Consider the following 13,698-nt stretch of genomic DNA (forward strand, 5'->3'; position numbering starts at 1 on the left):
AAGCACATTTACTTGTTTTGTCAGTAACAGTGAAAGTTTTGCCCTGAGCAATCTTCATCCATGCATCTAACTCCTTTTGTGACAAATAGTATACTTTTGTGAGACCTGAATACTTGCAAGTCTATGACTAGAGAAAACAATCGTGCTGTTTGTGATTTAGCCAGGTCTTCATATCAGAATTGAAAATAACTTAAGACAATAATAAAATGCTTTATAACAACCGGATTACTTAATAGAAGTAAGGATGTTTTACACAGAATAACACTTAAGCTATCCATGAAATAAAATAAGTGAATAAACATAAAACTTTAACTTCCAATTATTAAAAAAACAAGTGTTGGCTATTTGAAGCTGTTTTTGTTGTTTTAAAGAGTTTACTTCACAGAGTCCACACAAGACTCAGACACCAGTATTGTTAGTTCTTGTAGTTCCTGCTGTTCTACAGGACTGGAATCTTAGAATAGGAGTTCCAATATGTATTCAATAATAAAGAAAAACTTTGATATGATGCTCACTATATAAGAATTGTTTACTATATTTTATTTATCTATTCACCTAATTGAAAATTGAATCTTTATTAATTACAGATGAGGTAAATATGAATTAGATACAGAGTCATGGACACGGCGGGACTGAGAGTATAGAAAGAAAGTTTGCACACCTATGTATCCACCTGGTTTCATAACTCTATCCATAGATATCTAACTCAATTCACATGTCACTATAGATTCTATCAAAAGAAGTAACAATATTATCCAATAAAATTACCATAGGCAGAAACAAATACACAAACAAAAAGCAAGTATAACTGAAATGCTACCATAACAATTTATTCCAAAAGGACAATTTGTCCAGATTCTGAAGATTTCTGCAGAGTCTGGCTACAAACACAGAATTTCTTAAAATAATCCAAGAGAGCACACAGATATGAGGAATGGTCAATATTATGTGAAAACAACAAAAAAATTAATTTAAATAAATATGTAGTTTAGTTTAAATAGTAAATTCGTAAACACATCCAGTAATTGCTTATGTGTTTTGAGTTAAAATTCCTATCAAGTTTTACTTAATAGGCAAATAGGATCAACTAACACAACTGCTTGGAATCAAGAGTGAGAAAATTAAATTTATTCAATTATTTGTTTGACAATTTTATTAGGAATTCTCCTATATTTTCAGCACTCTTATAGAAAGTGGGATGGAATTATCTGAGTGAATAAAATGGACAAAGCCCCTGCCTCGTGGAGTTTACCTTCTGATATAACACAGTATTAAAGTGAATAAGTAATATGACACCAGGAAGTGACCCACTGATACAGAGTAAAGAGATGATATTTAGATGTTTTTCTTAGGTGTTTTGAAAATCAATTTTCCCATGCTATAATTAGTGCAGATACTTTAGAGAATTTGAGAAGATAATATGATCATTTGGGGGAGGATTATCAGTTGAACTCAAATGTGAATAAAGCTATTCCTTAGTGAAAATAAATATTTTATATAATATTTTCTTGGTATTTATTCATTAAATTATGAGATTATTATTTCCTGAATTGGTGTGTAAGACTAATGTGTTGGGACAGGCAAATTTTGCAAAAAGTAGAGGACATACATTAGTATATAGTATCACTTGAGGTGAAGAAATAGAGAAAAGTTGATATACTTTTTATTTTTGGAAAGAGTACATATGTATACATAGTAGTAAAGTACACATAGTATAAAATTAACCATATTTAATTGTACCGATTGGTGGCATTAATTATGTTTACATGGTTGTACAGCTATCACTACCATCCATCTCCACAACTTTCTCATCTTCCCAATCTGAATTATTATTAAATAATAACCTCTCCCATTCTACCCTCCCCCAGCCCCTGGAAACCACCATTCTACTTTCTGTTTCTATGAATTTGACTCCTTTAGATACCTTATTTAAGTGGATTCATACAGTATTTGTTCTTTTGTGACCAGCTTATTTCACTTAGCATAATGTCTTCAAGATTCATATCCATATTGCAGCATACATCAGAATGTACTTCTTTTTAAGTCTGAATAATATTCTCCTGTATATATGAATATATCCATCTCTCTGTCACTGGACACTTGGGTTGTTTCCACATTTTGGCTATTATGAATAATGCTACTATGAACATGGATGTACAATTATCTGTTAAAGTCCTTTCTTTCAATTTGTCTGGATATATACCCAGAAGTGTAAATGATGGATCATACGATAATTCTATGTTTATTTTTCTGAGGAAATGCAAACTGTTTTCCACAGGGGTGACACCATTTTACATTCCCACCAGCAAAGCAGGAGGGTTTGATATTTTCCATGTCCTGCCAACACTTGTTATTTTGTGGTTTTATATGTGAATGTGCATATATGTTTTTTTTTTAATGATAGCTATTCTGATGGGTGTGAAGTGGTATCTCATTGTGGTTCTGATATGCATTTCTCTGCTGACTAATGACTTGGGCATCTTTTCATGTGCTTAATGACCATTAGCAGCTAGGCTGGCTGAAAGCTCTAAAATGACCTCATTTACCTAGGGGGTCTGACTTTAGAGAATTGTGGAAACGATCAGTAGAACACAAATAACCCAAGGGCAAAATAAATGAACAGTCAGCAGGGGTCTACTCAACCTGCACAGTCATTAGGAAGAATTATCAGAGGCCAGTTGCATTAGCAAAATTTAGGGATTTAGTAATCAAGGCCATGTCAGGACATCCCATCATAAATAAGAAAAACTGTTGCCATTTACATCTCCCACAACAAAGGAAGAAGGACAATGCTGGAGGTTTCTTGAAGTTCCAGAAACAGCATATTCTGTACATGGAAAATTTAGGATTTTATGAGTAACACAAAAGTGTTGTAATTGACAGTGGGGCCTGGAACTGGGAAAGTCTCTTCAAGTAGTGCAGGCTACTCTGCAACAGCCTTGCTGTTTGGGCCCAAAAACCCGGCAGACCCTATGATGTTAAAGAAAATAAAAGAACCTAGCAGTATTTGCGCAAAACTGTTGCATGCATGGAAAGTCTCAATGGGAAAATTGTATCACAGGCCCCTAGCCTTCCGGAGAAGGTGATGCCATCAGCCACTTATAATTTTATACTTTCTTGAAAACAACTCATGCATTCTGACAAAACTAGATAAATATTCCAGATATGGGTTTACCTGCTTTATGTCAGACCTTACCCAGCACAACTACATGGGGTCTTACAGAGTGTTTGATCCACCGGCACATAAAAGAGTTTCAGACCAAGGGGTCTACTTTCTAGCAAAGGAGGTGCAAGAACAGCTAATGATCCTGGCCATATCATACTACATACACAGGCAGGACTGATAGAGGTTTGGTGCAAGCTATTGGCAATGCTAATGAGGGACAACTCACGGTTAATAACTGAATCAAAGTTCCTTATTTAGTGTTGGGTCACCAATTGGAAGTATATATGGTATCGTGTCCCAAGAGCAGGAGTGGTCCTCCCGAAGACCCACTTGGGGAATCTGTACTTCCTATTTCCAGAAGGGGAACTAGGTCACAATGCTGTTAACTGATGGGGGCAGAGAGAAATAGGTGGTAATACTGGTCAGTAATCCCTTACCCAATCCTAATAATACATTAAAAATAGCAGCAATCTCAGCCAGAGACACACATCGTGACCAGTGACTCAGAAGCCTCAGCAATAAGGATCTGATTTACCTCCATCAGGTAAGACACCAAGACTAAAATCATCACTAGCTGAGGTTGAGAAAAATCTAGAATAAAAGTAGAAGAGGGAAAATATAATTATCAGTTATGTCCTAGGACCACCTGAGGCAGCAGGATCTGTAGGTCTTCTCACTAGTCCTAGTCTTTTTAGTTTTCCCTAGGAATAGAAGCCCATGTGGTTCCTGGAAGAGCTTCTTCCTTAATGCATATAAGGTAAGGGATGCAGGCATCACAAGTAGACTGTGATAGACATGGAGATGCAAGAAAGAACTTGTGGCACAATTTCTGGGAATGTTGTCAGTGGATGTTCCCTTCAGCAAACATCTCAGCTTCAAAGAGCTACCTGTCCCAAGCTCACACCTGAGATGGCCCACATTCAATGACTGAGAAAAAGTAAAGGATTAGCCGTTTTTACCCCAATATAGAACAATTCTAATAGGCCCCAAATAGCAATTCCTCTCTATAATCTCCTTCTCTACCATGTTATTTAACCAATGCCCTGTTGATAGAGATTCCTGTTGTTCCTATCTTTGGCACACAACAGACATGACACATTTTCTCAATTATATGAATTTAGTTGATTTAAAAATGGGCCAAAAACTAGAATATTCATTTCACCAAGGAGACATACAAAAGGCCAACAGGTATATAAAAAGATGCTCAACATCACTATTCACCAGGAAAATATCAATCGAAACTACAATGAGATATCACCTCACACCTGTTAAAATGCTGTTATCAAAAAGACAAGCAATATCAAGTGTTGGTAAAAATGTAGAGAAATTGGAATCCTTGTACACTACTGGTGGAAATTTAAAATGGTGCAGCCACTATGGAAAATAATATGGACGTTCCCCCAAAAATTAAAAATAGGACTACCATATGATCCAGCCATCCTATTTTTGAGGATTTATCCACAAGAATTGAAATCCAAATCTTGAAGCAATATTTGTACTTTCATATTCATTGCAGCCTTAGTCACAATAGCCAAGATGTGGAAACAACCTAAAAAACCCTGGATGGATGAAGAAAATGTGGCATATGCAGATAATGAAATATTATTCAGCCTTAAAAAGAAGGAAATTCTGCAATACGTGACAACAAGGATGAAACAGGAGAACATGCTCTCAACACAAGAAAAAAAGATTAAAAGCGACAATTATTTTATTTCTATATTTAAAAAATATTAAGAAAACAAACAAATAAAAAAAACTCCTGGGTTTCCCTGGTTGCATAGTGGTTAAGAGTCCGCCTGCCAATGCAGGGGACATGGGTTCGTGCCCTGGTCCGGGAAGATCCCACATGCCGCGGAGCGGCTGGGCTCGCGAGCCATGGCCACTGAGCCTGGGCGTCAGGAGCCTGTGCTCCGCAATGGGACAGGCCACAATAGTGAGAGGCCCGCGTACCACAAAAAAAAAAAAATTTTTAAAAAATAAAAAATAAATCACGAAATAATAGAAAATTGAACAGAATGATAATGAGCAAGGAGACTGAATCAATACTTTGAAAATCTCCCAGCAAATACAAGCCCAGGAGTAGATGGCTTCACATGTGAAATCTACCAAACATTTAAAGAAGAATTAATACAAATCTCTCTCAAACTCTTACAAAAATTTCAAGAGGAAACAACACCTCTAAACTCATTTTATGAGGCCAGCATTATCCTGACACTAAAGCCAGTCAAGGACACTACGAGAAAAAAAATTACAGGTCAATATGTCTGATAATATAGGTGTAGACATTCTCAACAACGTACTAACAAACTGAATTCAAGAACACATTAAAAGGATCATACACCATGATCAAGTGATACTTATTCCTGTAATATATAGTTGGTTTAAAATATGCAAATCAACAAATGTGATAAACCACATTAACAGAATGAAGGATAAAGATGATATGATTATTTCAATAGGTTCAGGAAAATCATTTGACAAAATTCAATATCCATTCATAATAAAAACTCTCAAAAAATTAGTAATAGAAGGAACATTCCTCAGCATAATAAAGGTCATATATGACAAGACCATACTCACTGGTGAAAAGCTACAAGCTTTTCCTTTAAAATCAGAGACCAAACAAAGATACCCATTCTTCCCATTTCTATTCAACATAGTATTAGATACTATAGCCATAGTAATTAAACAAGAAATAGAAGTAAAAGTCATCCATATCAGAAAGGAAGACATAAAATTATCTGTTTTTAGATGATATGATTTTATACATAGATAACCCAAGAGCATTCACCAAAAAATCTCTTAGAACAAATGAAATAAAGTTGCAAGATATAAAATTAACACTCACAAATCAGTTGCATTTTATACACTAATGAATTATGCTAAGAAGAAGTTAAGAAAGCAACCCCATTTACAACAGTATCAAAAAGCATAAAATACTTAGGAATAAATTTAACCAAGGAGGTAAAATACCTATACACTGAAAACCATAATATATTGATGAAAGGAATTTAAAAAGATACAAATAAATGTTAATCTATCCCATGTTCTTGGACTGAGAGATTGAATTAGTTTGTGAAAACGCCCAATGTATTCAAAGCAATCTAAAGATTCAATGTAATCCCTATCAAAGTTTCAATGGTATTTTTCACAGAAGTAGAAAAAAACCTATTCTAATATTTATGTGGAATCAAAAGGACCCTGAATAGCCAAATTAATTCTGAGGAAGAAAACAAATCTGGAGACATCACACTTTCTGATTCCAAATTATACCACAAATTATATTATTATTATATTCCAAATTTATAGTAATCAAAACAGTATAGTATGGGCATAAAAACAGGCACACAGACCAATGAAACAAAATTCAGAGTGCAGATATAAGCCAAGACATATGTGGTCAACTGATTTTTGACAAGGGCACAAGAAAATACAATGGAGAAAGAAATCTCTTCAATAAATGATGCTGGAAAAACTTGGTATCCACATGCAAAAGAATGAAACTGGACCCCAGTCTTATGCCACTCACAAAGTTAAGTCAAAATGGATCAAAGGTTCCAATGTAATATCTGAAACTATAGAACTTCTATAGGCAACCATAGGGAAAAAGATCCTCGACATTGGTCTTGGCAGCGATTTCTTGGATAAGACACCAAAAGCAAAGGCAGCAAAAGCTAAAATAAGTGGGACTACATCAAACTAAAAATCCTCCTGCAAAGTAAACAATCAATGAATTGAAAAGGGAATCTACAGAATGAAGACAATACTCACAAATCATATATTTGATAAGGGATTAATATCCAAAGTATATAAAGAACTTATACAACTCAAAAGCCAAAAAAAAAAAAACCAACAAAAAAAAGCAATTTAAAAATGTGCAAAGAACCTGAGTAGAAATTTTTCCAAAGAAGACATACAAATGGCCAACAGGTATACGAAAATGTACTCAACATCACTAATCATTAGGAAAATGCAAATCAAAACCACAAAGAGATAATCACTTCACACCTGTTAGGATGGCTATTATCAAAAAGATAAGCAATAGGGCTTCCCTGGTGGCGCAGTGGTTGAGAATCTGCCTGCCAATGCTGGGGACATGGGTTCAAGCCCTGGTCTGGGAAGATTCCCACATGCCGCGGAGCAACTAGGCCCGTAAGCCACAATTACTGAGCCTGCGCGTCTGGAGCCTGTGCTCCGCAACAAGAGAGGCTGCGATAGTGAGAGGCCCGCGCACCACGATGAAGAGTGGCCCCCGCTTGCCGCAACTAGAGAAAGCCCTCGCACAGAAACGAAGACCCAACACAGCCATAAATAAATAAATAAATAAATTCAAAAAAAAAAGATAAGCAATAACAAATATTGGTGAGGATGTGGAGAAAAGGCAACTGTTAGTAGGAATGTAAAACAGTACAGCCATTATAGATAACAATATGGCGGTTTCTCAAAAAATTAACGATTGAATTACACTATGACCCAGCAATCTCACGTCTGGGTATTTATCCAAAAGAAGTGAAATCAGTATCTTAAGAAGCTATCTCCACACCATGTTCATTGCAGCCTTGATCACAAGAGCCAAGATATGGAAACACGCTAAATGTCTTTTAATGGATGAATGGATAAAGACAATGTCTTATATGTGTGTGCGTGTGTGTGTGTATATATATATAGTTTTATTATATTTATAGTATAATTGAATATTATTTATTCAGCCATAAATAATAAGAAAAGCTTAGCACTTGCTACAACATGGATGAATCTGAATCTGTAGGTCGTTAGGCTAAGTGAAATAAGCCAGACATGGAAAGACAGATACCGTATGGTAGCATTTATATGTAGAATCTTAAAAAAAAAAAAATTATCACAGAAACAGAGATTAGAATGCTGACGCTGATTGCCAAGGGTTTGGCGGGAGGGAGAAATGGGGTGGTGTAGGTCAAATGGTATAAATTTTCAGTTATAAAACAAAGAAATTCTGAAGATCTAATGTACAGCATGGTGACTATAGTTAATAATAAGGTATTATATACTTGAAAGTTGCTGAGAGTAGATCTTAAGCATTCTCATCTCACACACACACAGTTAACTGTGAGGTGATGGATGTGTTAATTATTTTAATCTGGTAATCATTCTACAATGTATATGTATATCAGATCATGTTGTGTACCTGAAATATATACAGTTGTATTTGCCAAGTTTTCCTCAATAAAGTTTTAAAACTCAAACAACCAGGAAAGTAAAAAATGGGTACAGAATATTCACTACTTAACACTGCTTGTTTAAAGAAGTACAATAATTATATAGAATTGTTTGTGAAAAGAGAGCTTTTGAAAATCCAATTGCCAGGACTAAGACGCATTTTATATGAATAAATATGTATTTGAATAAATGTTTATGTTAATTGTTTTAATTCACCACTTTCTATACTAACAACTAAACAGCTTTTAAGATGTTCATTGAAGCTGTTTGAAAAGTGATTAGAAAATACCAAATGTTAATCATATCTCTGATTAGTTTTTACAGATTACCTCAAAATTATGTGAATCTGTTTTAAAATCAGAGAAAATTGTTCTTCTGTCTCACTCTTTGTCAGTTTTAACTTACTTTGTCCATGAGACTTCATAATCGGTTGTAAAAACCTTAATGATCACTTATATGACCTTTCCCTCTTTCATTTTAGGTTTTTTTCCTTTGTATCTTAAGTCCTAAGCTCCCAACAGTGCTTACTTTTGTACAACGTTTTAAAAATATATTGTAAAGAAAAGCTACAGTGTTTTCCCATCAGAAGAAGCCTCATTACACTGTTTAGAAATGAATCTATTTAAATTGTCTTCAGTTATTTCTGATAAGTTAATCATTAATTCATGAACTAGCATTTATCAGAACATTTAAAAACTGTATAGAACAGCCCACCATATTCCAGACTTCTCAGAAAAGCATTATACTGTTACTAATTGACAGATAGTGTTCTAAATATATTCGACCATTTTATGGGTGCCAATGATTGAGATCTCTAAATAATCTCATAAGCTACTGCTATTCCATTTATCCTCACCACGGATCAACCATAAGTTCTATTTATCTCTATACTTTTAAGAAATAGATATGTGGAACTATAAAATGCACCTATCTTCTCCCTACACATTAGCAATCTTTACTTATATCATGCCAGGGTCAGAGATTCCCTATCCAGTGAATTTTTGTTTGCAGAGGTCCCATCTTTCTATCTAATACCTTCTATGAAAAAACAACCAAGGCCATTACTTTCTTTCATAATAATTCATAAAATGGTATTCTAAAGCACAGTTCTAATAAGAGGAAATCTAATTTTTATTTGCCACCTCTGAACACTCAAGTCTGAATATACCAATACAAAAGAAACAAACTCTTTTTGTTAATTCATATCACATTCTTATGGCAAAGAATTTAAGCTTTGAAATATCAAGAAATATCTGATTGTATGGATGAAAACAATATATCTGTAATCATATTTGTGTTATCAGATATTGAATTTTTCTATTATTTATTTTGATTCCTTTATATGTATTTGAACATCTACTTCACATTTATTAATATTAAACTGTTTTCTTTATAAATGTTTTTATAGTATTAGAATATTTACTAAAAATCTTTGGTAAATTGTCTAAAACAAGGCTACTTATACTCTTTTTTCCTTCTTTAGTAGGTTTTGAAGAATTTTTTTTTTTTTTTTTTTGCAGTACTTGGGCCTCTCACTGATGTGACCTCTCCCGTTGCAGAGCACAGGCTCTGGACATGCAGACCTAGCGGCCATGGCTCACGGGCCCAGCCGCTCCGCAGCATGTGGGATCTTCCCGGACCGGGGCATGAACCCATGTCCCCTGCTTCGGCAGGCGGACTCTCAACCACTGCGCCACCAGGGAAGCCTGAAGAATCTATTTTATAACATATATTTTATGTATCAAGATTGTATTTAGTCTATGAACCATATATTTATATTTGAAATATGTACAGGTCTAGAAATAATAAAAAATTATATAAACCAAGTAACATATGTGTCCTTATGTAAAAATTTTGTAATATATGTGCTATCTGTATGTGAGTATGTCTATTATGTCTATCTATTATGCTCAGACAACCACTTATGGAAAAATAAAATCTCTCAGAAAGCTAACTGGGAGGAAAGTTTATGATGCTATAATTTGAAAGAGGCTCCTGAATGTTCAAGGACAAAAATATAAAGTGTTAGAAAGGTCCAAGTGATTGTGACTCACCAAGCTCCACCTCTTTCCTCCAACAATATGGGTAAAATCTTCATGTAGAGAAGAGCCTTAGTTCGAGGTTAGCAAAGTATCACGGGGCTCAGGTGTGATCTGTGGATTGCTGAAAAAAAAGGAAACAAGGCTATCATAGTTTGAAAAATATGGATTTAGGCCCAGATCTTAGAAGAGGAAATATAATTCAGCAGGGTTGAATCTGAGAGTTTTCTTGCCTTTCTCAAAGACTCAGGGTCTAGATTTGGGATGTTAAAAGGAAAAAAAAAAAAACTCATTAATGAAAAGTTCATGTAATTCTTATCAGAAAACGTCAGCAAAAAGTAGATGAACTCAAATTCACATACCAGGAGTCTTTGCTCCTTTTCCTCTATCACCTCCCTAACATTGGAGACAGAGTATTGTAACGTCCTTCACTTTTTTGGCCCTTCCTCTGGTAGTGACAGTTAGTGTCATGTTGCTAGCTGTTGGGATGGGCACCATTCGTGGGTTTCTTTTTTTTTTTTTTCCCTAAGATTTGCCTTTTCTTTTAACCTACAAGATAGTTACACAAAAATGGAATCTCTCATGGGTAAAAATCTTATGCATACTATTAAATTGGAACCCTACCTTTTATTGATAGACTATTTTTTATTTTCATTTTTATATTATTTTTTAATATCTTTATTGGAGTATAATTGCTTTACAATGGTGTGTTAGTTCCTGCTTTATAACAAAGTGAATCAGTTATACATACACATATGTTCCCATATCCCCTCCCTCTTGCGTCTCCCTCCCTCCCACCCTCCCTATCCCACCCCTCTAGGTGGTCACAAAGCACTGAGCTGATCTCCCTGTGCTATGCGGCTGCTTCCCACTAGCTGTCTACCTTACGTTTGGTAGTGTATATATGTCCATGCCTCTCTCTCGCTTTGTCACAGCTTACCCTTCCCCCTCCCCATATCCTCAAGTCCATTTTTTAAAACAGAGCATATATCACAAGATACATTTGAACCTGATTTCTGTTCTCTGAAAGTCTTTATCATACATTTGTATTTCCTTAAGGACTGATTCCTTTTCTTCAAGAGGGAAGACAAATCTCATCAACATGGACCGACCACTGACACTTGCAGGGAAAAATTTACTGTCTCCAAAAAGCACTCCATACCCCCTGAGTTAGAGAGTCAGGGTTGTCCCCAAACACAAGGCAAGGCATTTTTCAGGAGTATGACCTATTTATCTTTACAACCCTGAACCTCCATGACCTCATCCTATGGAATATTTACAACTATCTGTGTATGATTCTGGCAGAAAAGATTATCTATATTCTTGTTGACGACCCTTGCTATGCAGTCAATATTGAAATTTGTGTGGCCTTTTGTAAAGCCAACATCACCTTCTTTCACTGAGTTTGGTGTTAGGGTGCATGCAGATAAGATGAGTTATTGTCTCTCCACACTTCACAAAATGCTCCTTGAAAAATATGGGCACTTTTAAGGTTAAAACCTAGAATTTCTTAATAGTTCATGGGTCTAATACTCATACAGAATCATATTCTTCATCGTACTGTACTATAGATCCTAGGACAGCAAAGCTGGCATCTATGTGGCTCATGAAGGGCTTAGCATGGTGAGAGACGTCTAAGACAATATCTCGTGGTCCATTAGGGATCTGAGGATTGTAGTAAAGCTTCCTGCAAATAGTCACTCACTCTTAAGAGGCCTGAACCTTCTACACCGCTGTTTCCTACATTGCTTGATATCCATGACCTTAGTTTGGCAATGCCGTGTCGGGGCAACAGTCACTTAAAAAAATCATGAATAACCCTTAACAAGGCTCTCACAGAAAGTACTCAGCTCCTAATCTGTTTTTTATCCTACAATGAAGATGAAGGATCAGTTGAGCGATTTTGGACTTTCTCATTAAATAGTCAAATAGCTCAAGGAATAATAGTTGGGTTCTTTCAGAATCTACCAAAGAAAGAAAAAAAAAAAGAAGAACAAGAAGAAATTAAATAAATTAGCACACTTAGGTAATTTATATCTTCAACTAACTTCATCAATTACTAATATTAGTGGGAAATATTGAAATATTTTAGGGTATTTTTTCACATTGAGATACAGTTTTCACTACTTTGGGGTCCATTACAGTGATAAAATCCTGATGGAAATACTAGGGGAACACTTGCTCTGGCAAAAGAAAGATTTTCACTAGATTGGATTCCACTTTCTGGGGGAACTCTCTTTTCCATTGTTCTCTGGGGGTGGGGGTTCCTCCCTATCCAATAACCTCCTTGACCACACCTGATGGGGGCAATATACAGGAGGTTCATCTTAAGGTATGCTCAGTTTTACAACCTACGTAATGCTGGCAATAACTTTTGGCATCCAGGTGTTGGGTGTGCAAGTCTGTCTCCCCAAGAACGCTTGAGGGAAACGCTTAACAGAGTTCCTGGGATAAAAAGGCAATCAATGATTGTTTCCTTATCCTCAGTTTTAGGTGAGAACCATTATTCCTAAGAAGTTGAAAGTAGAATGATGAACTCTTTTCAACCTCTTATCATGTAGTAACTATCAAAATTCTGTAATAATATTTTTTTTTTGTTTCAAGCCAGAAAAACCTCCAATTAAACACAGAGAAGTTGTAGTACAGCTGTAATATGAACTGTAACATAAAACAATGAATGTATGAAAAGAGGTTAAGCAGTGCCACTTTAAAAAATTCTAATTTGAATTCTATAATTATAGGTGTCACAGAAATTTTGTCGCCCTTTTGCAACATTTCTTAAGTAGAGAATATAAAGAGGTTTGCACTTACAGCAAGAAGATATGAAATTGTAAAGGGCAAAAATCTACAGAAATTTACTAGATAATACTGAGTAAAAAGAGAACATGTTATTGTAATGAAAAAAATAAAACTAAGCTGTAAAATGAGACATACAATTCTCATTTTTAAAATGTGGCATCCTGTTGTATTTTTAAAATAGATGTGTAAATCCTAGAAAACACTTGTGTGGTGTTTATAAAATTAGGTGTGTATAAAATACATTAGGATTCTAATGTATTTGCTCTGTTTTTAATTGCTCATGTGTTCCTTTGTGGTTTTCCACTGTAGCCCTACTGCCATTCAAGCAGCTAATTAACATCTATTATTAGGTGCTTTCTCCACAAAGATACCCTCTGCTTTATATTTAATTACCTTTTCCAAATCCCAGAGCCAGGAGGCTTATAAGATGATAAGGGCAAATGACTATCTGTGGAGTGGAAAGCATATATTTTAGATGGAGCAAGTGCACATTTATCA

This window comes from Neophocaena asiaeorientalis, unplaced genomic scaffold, assembly GCF_003031525.2.
Source record: "Neophocaena asiaeorientalis asiaeorientalis breed wild unplaced genomic scaffold, Neophocaena_asiaeorientalis_V1.1 scaffold25, whole genome shotgun sequence".
Lineage (NCBI taxonomy): Eukaryota > Metazoa > Chordata > Mammalia > Artiodactyla > Phocoenidae > Neophocaena > Neophocaena asiaeorientalis.